This window comes from Gossypium hirsutum, chromosome A04 (genome assembly GCF_007990345.1).
Source record: "Gossypium hirsutum isolate 1008001.06 chromosome A04, Gossypium_hirsutum_v2.1, whole genome shotgun sequence".
NCBI lineage: Eukaryota > Viridiplantae > Streptophyta > Magnoliopsida > Malvales > Malvaceae > Gossypium > Gossypium hirsutum.
Window position 1 is genome coordinate 79,553,372 of NC_053427.1, and position 14,834 is coordinate 79,568,205.

Consider the following 14,834-nt stretch of genomic DNA (forward strand, 5'->3'; position numbering starts at 1 on the left):
TTAAAAGATAGCAAGAACTTTAATCTCTTTTAACATAAGTTGTTAAACAAATAGGTAAAGTGATTAAAGGAAGTGACCTACCCTTAAAGGTCTAAGAAATTTGAGTGACAACTTTGACAGTGCTAATGAATCACCAGCTAATACCAATCCTTCCAAGTAGTTCTTGGAAACCTAATTATCCAAGCAAGAGTGTGGGTCTGAATCAACAAAATATGATATATATATATATATAGCAATCCAGACACAATGAACATGCAAGAGCTGAATCAACTGCAAGGGTAAACTACAAAGAAAACATTATTGCTCGAACCTCAATCATCCACTTCATCATCTGCGATTGCAAACGGAATAATTCCAGCAGCATGAAATCCTTTTATTAGCATGAAATCCTTTTTAATAATAGTTTTAGACATGAAAGATAAAAAACCGTTAAAAATAAAACCTCTCCTTGGTGATCCTAGACTCAATTCATGGACTCCATCTTTAGAAGTCCCAACATTTTAGAACGTTTTTATTTCATAAATAAATTGGACGTGAATTGCAGAGAACATACTTTATACTTCAGCACTTAGTGTAACATCCTAGTATAGGGCTTAGGGGTTTGAGGCCTAGCGAGTTGGTGTTCGCCAGTAGGCCTGACGAGCTATGATCGCCAATGGATTTAGCAAACTATGATTATTAGTGGGCTTGGAGAATGATCGGTTGTTTAACGTCATAGTAATAATGTGCAAGCGTACACTGTCGATGCAAATATTGTAGACAGATATGAGTCTGTCAGATATCGATCCTATGAGTATGGTTGTCTTTTGTCTATCAATGTCAGTGCATTAAATGGATAGTCACGAAATAAATTGTGGGAGTAGTTGTCGAAGCAATAACTTGAAAACAATAAGACAAAATACTATATTGATAAGTTGGATCCCTAACGTAAATATTTAACAGAATACTAAGTGCTTACAAGGTATAAAATTATAGGTGATTTTCGGTGCATTAAATTGCAATGTATATCTTACCAAACTTAACTTCTATATTTAATTTAAGACTTAAACATGCGTATTAACCACACATTCTGATAATGGTAATGGAACACTATTAAGAACAAGTGGATTAAATTCCTCTAATCCTCAAGCAACTTCCGTTGTCATGCTTGTTAACTTGAACTGTCATTGCACCTTCCAGTGTCAGTGACCACAATAACACTTTTATGCTAAAAACATTCAAAACCAAAGATTAAACAGTAAAAGCAATATTGAATAAAATAACATTTAACCCATAAATCATGTGTACTTTCCTACTAACATGAAATAGAAAGTAATCACTAGCATTTAGAAAAGAAAGATAAAAAAAACAAGTGAAGAATACTATTCCTAGACAACTCGACTAGAATCTCTCTATTCCCTCTTGTGTCGCACTCAGGGCTCCTCGTCAAGAGCTAAGCTACATCTTTTTCACATCGGTTCACCCGTAGGAGCTTAAGCCGCCATAGCTAAAAGCTTTAAGGGATAGGTTGAAGAAGATGATCCAACAAGCTCCATTTTTTTTCTTTTTATGTCAATATATATATTTATCAAATAGCACAGGTGTCCTTTCATCAGAATCATGCTGCCTCTGTACGTACAAGTTAGTTGTACCAGACTGGACAACTCATACATTACTGTTCTTATCTGGACAACTATCAAGTGTAGCGACAATTCTGGGCGCAATCTGGAAATACTCATACAGCGACATCAGTACCAAAACATGACAAAATTAAGGATAAATAAGCTAAGATCCACTAAGTTATACAATGTAAATTACTGAACTGAAAAATGATAAAATATATGTTAAAGATAACTAAATGGAGACAAATTAACCAATTAGTAGGGAGAAAACATATGTTTTTTCAAGTACTATCACACCCCAAAACTTGAGTTTTTACTTGTCCTCAAGTAAAACAGAAACTAGCAAGGCTATACAAGAATTTAATAAGGCAAATGATCATTCTAGCAACTTGAATCACCTAAGATTCCAATGAATGAGTCACATTCAGATGACAGAATATTGCATCGACAATACATAAGTTTGAATGAATAAGATTGCAACTTCATCAAAACCAGCATCATGCATTAAATCTTAAATTCTATCTATCAATATGAAATTTATTATACAACATATGTATCTTTTTGTTTGTTTTTGTTTTTGTGAATAAGAGATACCATTGCATTACTGTATCCCTATTTTTGAGAAGTAACGATGTAGTGCAACAAACCCCAAAAGAGTACATAATTACACTGACACACACTCATGCAGCGATAGCCTTTGCCCAGATTCATTTTTCTAACGCTTGCATTGGAGTGTTCCCTTTCTAACATTTCCTAACAAACCCACTTTGGAATGTCTCTTATTCATAACAATACATATATACAAGCAATTATAAAAGGCAGATTCATTCAAGATTCAAGGAATGCTACTAACCATCCATTACGAATGCAACCTAAATCATTCATCAATGAATTGAAGATACAACATTCAGTCAAATTTATCCAACTCATTCATTGATAATTCACATGATTCAAGAATTAAGCATCAAATGTAACAAAAAATTTTAAACACATTTACATTAACCACAAATAAACTTTGCATGCTTCATTAAACTTAAGAAAAAAATTTGAAATGTAAGTGTATTTCCAAACTCCATATGCATTCCCTCAAACTTAAAGTTTGCATTGTCCCCAACACGCTAACATTAAAATGCGATGACAATAACAATGCAACGACAATGTGGATTAACAAAATGAAAATTACAGCTACATGCAATGCATGAATACTACAGCTAAAACTTAAAATAAACTAACACAGTTTTCCTCGGCCATCAATGTGGCTCACGATACTTCTTCCTCCTCCTCTTTTTCTCTTCCTTCTTGCACTTTGTCTTTGGAGCACTCTCTTCTTTTATTTGGGCTTCACATAGTCCTCAAATTGCTCCTTAGTTTCTGACGCTGCTCCAGCATCAATGGCTACTTCCTGTGTAGGAGGGGTCACCTTGAATGGTCCAGTATAGACCACTATCGCCAATGAGTTGTGGTGCCCCTAACTAGTTACCTTTATAGCTTCCGCAAATCTAGCTTCATCTCGCTCCAAGTTATCAGTAGTTATATCCACGAACTCGAATGCATTGACAATGTTCTTAGCATATTCTTTTTATCATCTTTTGTCTTAGTATTTTCTTCCTCGGTCTTTTCATTCACAACTGTAACACGGACTTCCTCATTTCCAGTAAGCGCCTCTTGACTAACCATGAAGTCACTCTCGACTAACCATGAAGTCACTCTCGACCAGGCTATCAATTCTTTGCATGCACTCCTCAATGTCCTTTGAGTCTTTTTCTTTCTCATCATCAAATTAGCGCACAATAGGAGGGAATTCCACCAATCTGTCTCGGTCCCCTAAGTCATCTTCCTCGGAGGAGGGTTCGTACTCCCGAATGGTCGGTGGGAACTCTAAAAATTCTGAGAGTGGGGTTGGGCTTAACTTACGTAATACAGCTACAATAGAGTTGTTATAGGCCCTGGTACAGGCGTAGAACAAATTTTATGATCTATCCATATCCTTTATTGTCGCGACAAGCCTGATGTGCTTATTGCTGATAGAATTGTCCCCACTTCTTGATATCCTTCATTTTGTGCAGCAATGATATGTCTGTAGTCAAGTTTGTTCCCTTGCTTTCTGCTTTAGTTTTGCCCTTCCCTGTATTGCTGGTCTTTTCCTCCTTCATTGTCGGTTTATCTTTGCCATGAGTCATTCTTTCAATAAAGGCTTCATTGATCGGACCCTTATTTTCCATGACTTCTTCATCATCACGAGACACGATCCCTTTCTGTTGGCACAGTAACATTATCAACGATGGGAAACCTAAAATTCTAGTTTCTCGTGCGGTGCAGTCAGTAATTTTCTGGTGGAGTATTTCACCGACATCAATCTTTCTGCCCTTGACAATTGAATATATGAGGCACATTCTATCAAGGTTAACTGTGGTGTTGTGAGTAGAGTGCAGTAGTCTGCAGTTGACAAAATGAAACCAGATTTACTTTGTAGTGTCAAGAAGCGACGGTGCATCGTATAAATATTTTTATGTGAACCCGTCCATAGTGCTCATTCGACACATAAATCCTTCACTAATAGGTTTCTTTTTTCATCTGTGATATCCTCAATAAACTTAGAGTGTTCATCTACATTCCACTTTAGTGTTGTACAACTCGTTGATTTTTTAAGCATCCTATGACATTAAGCCTTCTCATACAAAGATAAACTCTAACTTATGGTCATAAAGGTTAGCGTAAAACTCACGTACCAATAAAGGAGAATAGCTTTTAGGATGAGTGCAGAAAATCTCCCATTTTTGCTTAGAGATAGTTTTGTAGATTTGTTTGCCAAGTCTTGATGTTGCGAAAGGAGAATACTTTGTTTTGGGTGAAAGTTGTGCTTCAAAATATTGTCTTGAAACTGGTCCTTGGTCGCTTTCGTTAAAAAGATCATCGGCTCCTTTTTCTCCGTTGGCATGGAAAACTCTGATTCACGAACTGCAGTTGCAAAGGACTAGTGTTATTCAACAGACTTGGTGGTTTTCTTAACCGATCATCTCATTCTTGCCATATTTTGTTTGTTTTATGGAGTGAAGATGGTTTAAAGTTGTAAAGGTACGAGCTTGAAGACAAGAAAGGAAATAAAAATGGTTGTTTTGTATGTGTAACGGTTGGCACAATGAAAGATAGCGAGTGAAAAAAAAAGATGGAAATGTGTGATTTTTGTGAAGGGATATAAAGCTGGCGGGAATAATTATGTCCAATGAGAATTGCGCCCACTCAGATAGATCAGACGGGTAGGTGACTTTTGATCAAACGGTAAGATATTGAAATTTCTGATATGCCCTAATTCTTGATGAGTCATAAGTGACAGTGTAGTCGTACGAATTGCGTTGACAATAAAGCCCAAGTACATCGACAATGGTACTTAATTATTCTGTAAAAATAAAATAAAAAATATAAAAAAAACTTGAACAAAAAAAAATAACGTAATGATAAATTCAATAAAAAATAAATTTTTTTGACGAATTTAACGGTCTCTACCTGCTTTTAATTAATATTCCCAAAATAGTGTTTCAACCGCTATCCATTCACTTTGAACTGGTGTCCATCATTTGAATTACTGATTGTAGCTGCACCATGAGAAAATGCTTCAACAACTTCGAAAGGTCCAGACCAACAAGAGTGCAATTTACCCGGGTGCAGTTTCAATATGGGATTGAATAATAAAACTTGTTGACCCGCGATAAATTGTCGCTGCAAAACAATTCTGTCATGCCATCATTTGGTCTTTTCTTTATAAATTTTCACATTTCCTAGGCATTTTGCCTAATCTCGTCTAGTTCAATGATATCCAACAACCTTTTCTTTCCAGTAGCTTCATGGTACATGTTCACTTGCTTAATTGCCCATATTGCTTTGTGCTTCAATTCAACAGAAAAATGACATGCTTTTCCAAAAACCAATTAATATAGCGACATCCTTAATGGAGTTTTGTATGCTGTCCGCAATGCCCATAGAGCTCATCCAGTTCGGAAGACCAATCTTAAGCCAGATATCATGTATTATCCGATCATTATGCTTGAGTAATCCATGCATGCAAAAATCCCCAAAAGAAAAGTTACAAAGCCACAGACCAGAAATAATTAAAAATTACAAACCAAAACAAATAAATAATAATACTTAATTTAAAAATAACCTAAGGTCCAAGGTGATTCTCTGAATGCCGAGTCCGATCCTAATTTCAAGGTTTACTTGAAAAGTTAAACACTATTGGACGGTGAGCTTATGAAAAGCTCAGTGTGAGTTGAATAATTATTTAAACAAACATAAAAATCGAATACAGTGAAACATATTAGCTTTAATAAAAGAAAACAAAACCATCATAGGAATTTCATATCATTCATAGCCATTATCAAATTTATGTCAAACGGTGTATAAGCATAGGTCATCATTCATTTGAGTGTCAATCATTAATTTTGATACTATTCAATACAACAAAATATAATACGTAGCATAAATCAATAACATTCAAATATGTTGTACACATGATGCAATGTAAAAAGATTTCTACCCATACCATCCACTACACACCACGAGTTCCCCAGAACCCATCATCCGAACTCTAAAACATTATGGGCTTAAGCCTGTTGTGGTTAAAACCACCGAAAACAATATGTAAAAAATTCTGCCAGTAAAAATGCAGACAAGTTACTAGTAAAAATATGGTAAATCACCATTCCCATCGGTACTCCAGGTGCAGTGCACTGACTATAAATAATGTAGAATTAGTATGCCGCCGATACTCCACTGAACTCCTCTATCAACCATAGAATCCCAACTCAATGCATATGCAAGATATCACACAATCTCATACATAATCATATTTTAATACTTTTCACATTCATTCAACATGCTCAGCATGTCCTCAATAATTACATACTTTCATTAAATGGAAATAAAGTTCCAATCTTTCAAATTACCATTGTGTTGGTATCAATCAATATCATTCAATTTCACATACTTTACTGATTTTCATTGTGTATAAATAGCACCCTTTTCAATACACAATATAACAAATATCTCATGTGTTTAAATCATACATAAGCTTAATATCTCAACACATTATATCATTCAGTCAAACATTCCCATATCTTATAACTCAAATATACAATTATAAACTCAAACATTCATACTATCAAACTAGGAATTTTGCCAACATGTTAATCTTTTAAGGCTCGAAACATACCTAGTTCGGCCACCCACAAAATCAATAATTTGACTATTAATTCAATCCAATCAGAAAGATAATTTATCAAATATAACATGATATTCAACATTTTTAAACAATTTTATGCGTTTAGGACCCATACCTTATTTTTCGGTTCCTCATAGCATACTAGCGAATCTTCCAGTTTTCCTTAATAATTCCTTAAACAAACCTAAACCAAAATTCAATATAAATTCAATAAATTTACCATTAAACCAGCCCTCAAACACCCACTTATGAGTTCAAACCAATCGTTGAAATTATAACTATTTTATGAATCCAAACTAGTTAGATTTCTTACACTATATCAATGCGAACCGTACGTACAATCGTTCTTCGCTTTTACGGATGATTTAGGGCATTTGGGTTAGTACCTAATTCAATAATATACTGGAAAATCAGTAGCTAATTAATGATTAAAATCCTTCATTGAATCCATTTATAACCTTTACCCAACAATTATGTCGAAATAATAACTAATTTATTGCTTAATTGAACATACGCTTCTTGATTTGTGAGTTTCAAATTCCCAAATGATCAAGAACATCTCTCCCTAATTAACATGTGATTAAAGACTGATTAGGAGGGTTAAAGAACGCAATTTAATTCTTGAAAAATATTAGCAAGACCCAAGAAAAAATAGCCCCCTTTCTTGCACATAGGCCACGCACCACCACCTATGGCTGCCAAAATTGGGGCTGAATTTTAAAATGGTTTGAGATCTTATTAAAATATAGAAAAATACCTTTGAAATAATTTAAAATCCTCCAAATTCTAGATCTAGAAATTTTGGTTTTTAATTGACAAGATTGATCAAGAAATTGAAGAGCCAAGAGATCTTACATAAGCTAGTTGAGAGAAACGACAACGTCACTTTCTTGGCAATGTTCGTTATCGATCTTAGGGTTCAAGATTTCAGATTTGAGGATCATTTAGATGAGGATAAATGGCAGCAATAGAGTAAAGGATATGGTGTACAATCTTGATGTGAAAAGAAGAAAGAGATGGTAAAATAGGAGGTGTAAGCAACAACAACAATGGGAGAAAGAAAGAAAATTGAAGAGGAAAGAGGAGAGGAAAGGAAAAGGGTATTGAAAAATTGAATTAAAGGCTGAAAAATAAAATAAAAATTTTTATTTATACTTAAGGTTCAAAGGTATGGATGGCACATATATTAAAAAAATAGATTTTGTAAAATTTAATTATTTTGCAAGAGAAAGGATTCAAACTTGGGACCTCATTTAATTTCCATGCTTTCTTATATTTCTTTTATCCATTAGACTTTTTCCTCATTCTTGAAATAATTTTACAATATTTATTTTAAAAATAAGGTATGTCACATACTAAGGTTTAAGGCAAAATTTGCAAAATAATAAAAATGATACAAGAGAATGGATTTGAACTTGGGTTTCAAGAAACGTTTCACTAACACTTAACCAACAATTCAATACCTCATTTATTTCCTAAAAATGTGTAGAAAATCTCAAAAATTAAGGCATGACCACTCTCTCTCGATTCACAAACTCAATTCTACTAACCCTCGATTTTTAGGATGTTACAATTTAAATACATTTATTTAAGTTTTCGATTATTTAGACTTAAGGAAGACCCATACCTAATAAGTGTAAACACGAAACCCTAAATTAAATCTGTAGCTCTTAGGACTTAAATTCGATCAAGACTCGCTTACTCCTATATATAACATGAATAAACATGAGTTAGAACTAACCTAAAACAACCTTACAAGGTTCGGCCACAGCAGTTACATTAACCAAAATTTTAAATCTGAAGTTGAAACTAACATCTACACTATTCGGCTTTTGACGGATTCGCAAGCAACTTTTTTGATACTATGGTTGATCCATATGGGTCGGATTCAAATCTTGAATCAAGCAAACATAAAAAAGAAAGAACTTATAAGATTTGGCCATGTCATTAACCATTCGACCATTACAAAATATGAAAAGAAGAAAAGAAAAACTTAGATTTGACAGGAACAAAATTAAAATCCTGCACTTGTGTTATTTGATTAGATCCATGATGACAAAAAATTCAAAGAATAGAAAAGAAAACCAAAGGGGCTAGGATGGCAAAAGGTGGTGGTGTATTGGACAGAGGCAATGAAGGGTGAAAAGGCTACTAATGTGCAACAATGACAGTAAAAAAAGAATAGCAAGGTTCAACTTTTAAGAAGAAAGAAAGATGAGTAGAAAAATAAAATCAAAAGGGAGGAGGAGAAGAAGTAAAAAAAGAATAAGAAAAAGAAAACAGAGAACAAGAGGGATGAGAAGTAAGGGACGACATAAAAGGGAAAAATAGTGAAAAAAAAGAAACAAAAGAAAAAAAAACTTCAACATAGTTTTAATCTAATCTTTAAAAAGAAAGTTAATAGCTTTTAGATAATTTTGATATTCTTTTTTTTTACTAATCAAGTTAATCAAATTTTCCCGGAGCTTGAGTACTAAAATTTGACAACTGATAGGGGAATGGGCGGTATAGACTGAATGGAAAAAAAATTGCGAGCAAAGGAAATCAAACTCAAGTCTCAAAGATACTTACACTACTACTTAACTACTAGACCAATTACTCATTTTTATTATAATCCTACAAAATTTATCTTTAAAACAAGGCGTGACATATATTAGAGTTTGAAGCAAAATTTGCAAAATAATAAAAATGGTGCTAGGAAAAAGATTCAACTTAGATTTCAAAGATCATTTCATTAACACTTAACCAACCAAATTCTATTAACCTGTATTTTTGGGATGTCATGCTACTATCGACAACTTTTTCTGGTCTTGGTTTAAATTATTGAGTTTACATGCATATGAGGTCTGCATAGGCTGGTTGTTTTCTTACTTTGTGAGGACTATTTAGGAGCATTGCACTCTTAGACTCTAGCATTGGAGTAAATTTTAGTTTAATACAGTTGATGATTACTACTCTTCAAAAAAATGTATCTCAACATAATATATAATTGTATGAAAATATTAATTATAAAATTATAAATTATATTCAATAATTTTGATAAATGATCATATTGTATTTTACTTTTAAATGTAATTATATAAAAATAAAATTAATATTTTCAATGATTTAAAAAAATTCTCTCAGAAACCAAGAGTGCTTCCTTTAGAGTCCTAGAGAAAGCAATAACTGCTGCATCTTGGGATGGAAAGGGCGGTGGTGATGATAGGGAGAGTAGCGACGAGATCTCCTTGTTGGCAGAAGAGCTCATCAATTATCTATTAAAAGTTCAATGGTGGTGCCGAATGTAAAACCTACTTTGATTTGTTCTCTTTGGACAAAAAAACCATTCAATCTAGATAGCTTTAGGGCTCAAATGAAGAGCTTACGGACAACAAGGAAAAGATTTGAGATCCAGAGTGCAGGACAGAATCTCTTTTTAATTGTTTTTATTCTGAAGAAGATTTGGAGATAGTCATGCAAGGACGGCCGTGGCTGTTCTGCAAATAACTTATTTTATTTGAGCGTTTAAACAAACCAGTGGAAATAAGTCAAATTAGGTTAATCTTGTCACTGTTTTGGATCAAAATAGGTTCATGTCCTCTGGAATTCGATAAAAAAGATTTACTGCATGCTATTGGGGTTTCTTTTGGAGGCTTAATCAGATCTAAAATCCTTCTTCAGGCTTTCTTTTCAGAATGTTCCATTCTCTTATATTTCCCCCAAAACCATCAAACATAGGTTGATCTTTACACCCTGCATAGGAATATTGAACTCCCATCTATTTTAAAAAAGCTTTTAATTTTAAACTCTCTTTACCAACTACGTTTGATTCGGCTTTTAATGCTATAGAAAATGGGGGATCATCTCTGACTTTATCATTTTCTGCAGTTTAAAATTCTTTTAAAAAAGCAATTAATAAGGCCATGCCCCATTCTTTTGCATCCAAAACAAAAGAGCAGTAACTTCTCATATTTAAAAGAAACCTATGATTTAAAATTGTTATCACTAGTAACAAAAATTCCTCTTTTGAGTGGTTTTTGAACATCCAAATTAATTCTTAATTGACATACATCATCATCAACATGCTAAAGCAGCTTTTGTTGAAACTTTGCGGTAGTCTCTGATTTGTTTACGAAGGGTGAATTGAATGAAATGAGTAGTACGATGGTGAAAGTTTCAACAAAAGCCATAGAGTCCAGCTAGAAAAGGAAAACTATATCGAAATTGGCAGATAGTAGTAAGGAGGAAAGTATTATGGGAAAAAGGAAGAGTCCAAAAGCTGATGTTGGAAAAATTATTACAGATTTATCACATGAATATGGTGTAAAAAGATTGAAATATGAAGAAGTTGTGAATTAAGAAGTTTCAGTGGATGCAATGATTGAAAACTCAGAACACATTTTTACCTCAAATAATTATGGATCAACGGCTGCCAAAAGGCAAGCCAATCGAGCGCAATGAAAAGCATTAGTTGGAATGTCCGTACGTTGGAGAGTCCACGGGCAATTAGGAGGCTACGACATTTTTTAAAGCAGCATAATCCCCAAATGATCTTAATAGAGACTAAAATGATAAAAAATGCATGAAAAAAGCTAGGAGTTGTGGCTTTATGAATGACATCGACATTGAAGCTAAAGGTTCAAAGGGTGGACTAAGTCTAGCATGGAAAGGAGAGCTAACAGTTGTCCTGAAGAGTTTTTCAAAGTGGCATATTGACGTAATGATAAAAGAAAAAGATGCTCAAGAAGCTTGGAGGTTTACGGGGTTTTATGGCTCCCCTTATTCTAATAATAAAAGAACTTCATGGGACCTACTAAGAAAATTGGGTCAAGATCAAGATCTCCCATGGATAGTGTGGGGACTTCAACAAAATTATGTATTCTTTCGAGAAAATTAGAGGAATTCAAAGGGAGCAAGGAAGAATGGAGGCTTTTAAGGAGGTTCTCAAAGAATCCCAACTAGTGGATGTTGGGTACTCGGGGAATTGGTTCACTTGGGAAAGAGGAAATCTGCCAAAGGCAAATATCAAGAAGAGACTGGATAGAGGGGTCGCAAATGAAAAATGGATAACTTTGTTCTCATTGGGAAATATCCGTCATCTACCATATTCTACATCGGATCATCGTCCACTACTTTTAAACACAAACAGTGATGAGGTATATATTAGTAGTCATAAATTCAAATTTAAGGCATGGTAAACATTAGAGGATTTTCTAAAACAAGAAATTAAGGTTACATGAGAAGCATCTAATGATACGTTATCAGAGAAATTGGAGAGGTCACAAGTTTGATTGCAGAGCTGGGCAAGAACTTTCAAAAAGAAGAAGGAAGGATTAAAAAGAAAACTTTCTAAAGATCTTGAAATTTTGCTATAGAAAGAAAGGGACGATTAGGAGTCATTGATACAAAAATCGATCTTAATATGGAAATCAATAAAGATGAATTATACTGGGAACAAAGGGCAAGAGTAAATTGGCTTCGATTTGGAGATAAGAATACAGGTTTTTTTCACAAGTGTGCTTCAACCCGCAAGCGAACCAACACAATATTTCGACTGGAATCAGATGGAGGGAGATTACAGACGGTGTAAAGATTTGCGAGCTAGCTACCATGTTATTTCAAAGACTGTTTATGACGAACGGAGTTGGGGATTCATCTCATTTGTTAATGGGTATTGTTAATAAAATTTCACATGAGCAATACATTGCTCTATTGTCTCCCTTCACAGCAGAAGAAATCAAGATTGCTTTAAAAAGAATAGGGCCCACTAAAAGACCTGGCCTGATGGCTTCCCAGCATTATTTTTTTAGAAATACTGGTATATCATTAGTAAAGATGTCAAAATTGTCTATTTAGATATCCTAAATAATGATCAAAATTTTGAGGGCCTTAACAATACAGATATTGTGCTCATTCCTAAGGTCCCAAGTCTTACTAAACTAGTTACCTTTAGGCCTATTAGCTTATGCACGTTTATTTACAAAATTGTGGCAAAAATAATAGCAAACCGCCTTCAAGGAGTCATTGGTAGCTGTATCGATACTGTCCAAAGTGCCTTTGTTCGAGGACGCCTCATTTCTAATAATGTACTTCTAGCATATGAAATCTTACATACATTTCGACTAAAGTGCACAGGAAAAAAAACTATATGGCAGTAAAGCTAGACATGAGTACAGCCTACGATAGAGTTGAATGAAATTTCCTAGAAGCAGTTATGCTACAAATAGGGTTTTCAAGAGAATGGGTTGGCTTTATTATGAAATGTATTACTACAATTTCTTATACTGTTAATATAAATGGAATGAATAGGAGAACCTTTCTAACTTCTAGGGGGCTTCGTCAAGGCGATCCACTTAGTCTGTTACTTTTTCTTATTTGCAACGAGGGGCTTTCGTCATTGATGAGATTAGCAATGGGGGAAAGTCTGCTAAAAGGTGCAAAGGCAAGCCGAAATGGGCCAAAAATTTCTCATTTACTTTTTGCGAATGATTGCATTTTATTTAGCGAAGCAACAATTAGTGGTACGACAATTCTGAAAGAAATACTTAAAGAATATGAATGCTGCTCAGGCCAATGCGTGAATTTGGACAAATCTACAATTTTCTACAGCTCAAGTACACTTGAACAAAAAAGATAAAATTTTGTCTCTACTTAGAGTTAGAAGTTCAACAAATATTGAAAAGTACTTGAGACTACCTAATGTTGCCAGAAGAAGGAAAAAATAGTCTTTTCAAAATCTAAAAAAAAAGTCTCTATTAGAATCGAAGGTTGGAGTACAAGATTTTTATCCCAAGGAGGAAAGGAAGTCTTTATTAAATAAGTACTCCAGGCTATCCCTATCTATGTTATGACTTGCTTTCTTTTACCAAATTCACTATGTGTAGAGTTGGAAAGCATTTTTGCGACGTTCTAATGGCAAAAAGGCCATGGGAGAAGAAGAATTCATTGGTGCCTATGGAGACATTTGTGTCGTGCCAAAGAAGAAGGCGGTATGGGGTTCAAAAGTATGGCTCAATTTAATAAAGCTCTTTTAGCAAAACAGGGTTGTAAGATTTTAACTAATCCAGATTCATTAGTAGCGACAGTACTTAAAGCGAAATATTTTCTGGAAGTAGATTTTTTAAATTCACATTTAGAGAATAATTGTTCATACTTATAGAGAAGTATATGGGCAACAAAGAAGGTATTATCAGATGGACTTTACTGAAAGGTCGGTACGGGCACAAGCATTTTAGTTTTTAATGATAATTGGATTCCAGATTTTAGAAATGCTAGTTTTTATTCTGGTGAGGTCAATACACAAGATTTTTAAGGTTGCTGAGTTAATCAATAATAACGTAAGAGAATGGAATAGGGAGTTGATTGTCAATACCTTCCCAGAAGAAGCAGCAGGTAAGATCCTCGGTATCCCACTGGCAAGAGAACCTCATGAGGACTTTCAGGCTTGGAGCGGTGAACCTTCGGGTGAATTTTCGGTTCGTAGTGCCTATAAACTATTACAAAGCTAGGATCCTAGAGCTTACGCTTTACAAACCAACTACAAGGAATTCTATAAAAAATTATGGAGCATAGATCTACCACATAAAATTTTAATCACCATCTGGAAGATTTCATGGAATTATCTGCCTACTCGAGTGAACATGCTTTGTAAGAAACTGACAAACAGCACATTATGCCCTCAATGTGGTGAAGAACCAGAAACGATGAACCATCTTTTCCGTCATTGTCCTGTATCAATATCAGTATGGAGAACTTTATCAACTTTAAACAGTATAAATGAAACAAACTTAGATTTTGAACAGTGGCTTGCCATGACTCTTGTTCTCCACCCTCAACCTCTCTGCAAACTGTTTTGCTGCGCGTTATGGGCCATCTGGGGAGACAGAAATACTCGTGTACATGACAAAACAAAAAGATCGGGTCAGGAGATTGCAAGCTTTGTTCTTAGCTATTTAGAAGAACTGGAAGCCTAATATCGTCAAGGAAGTTAAAAAGTGGAAACCCCCACCTGGGCAGTTAATAAAAATAAATTT

The 14,834-nt window shown here is 34.3% G+C and overlaps 1 long non-coding RNA gene across 3 annotated transcripts; it reads right to left on the reverse strand.

Moving 5' to 3' along the window:
* Positions 1-2,599: 2,599 nt before the first annotated feature.
* LOC121228184 (uncharacterized) lies at positions 2,600-14,529 on the reverse strand. 3 transcript variants are annotated; one of them, XR_005925718.1, is made up of 5 exons: positions 14,174-14,529; positions 6,935-7,003; positions 5,106-5,642; positions 4,331-4,998; positions 2,600-4,037 (listed from the first exon to the last, which is right to left on the reverse strand). It is a non-coding gene; the product is annotated as an uncharacterized lncRNA (long non-coding RNA). The 3 variants fall into 3 exon arrangements; XR_005925717.1 differs by adding an exon at positions 7,133-7,205 and having other exon boundaries at positions 2,600-4,998; XR_005925716.1 differs by having other exon boundaries at positions 2,600-4,998.
* Between the last annotated feature and the right edge of the window lie 305 nt (positions 14,530-14,834).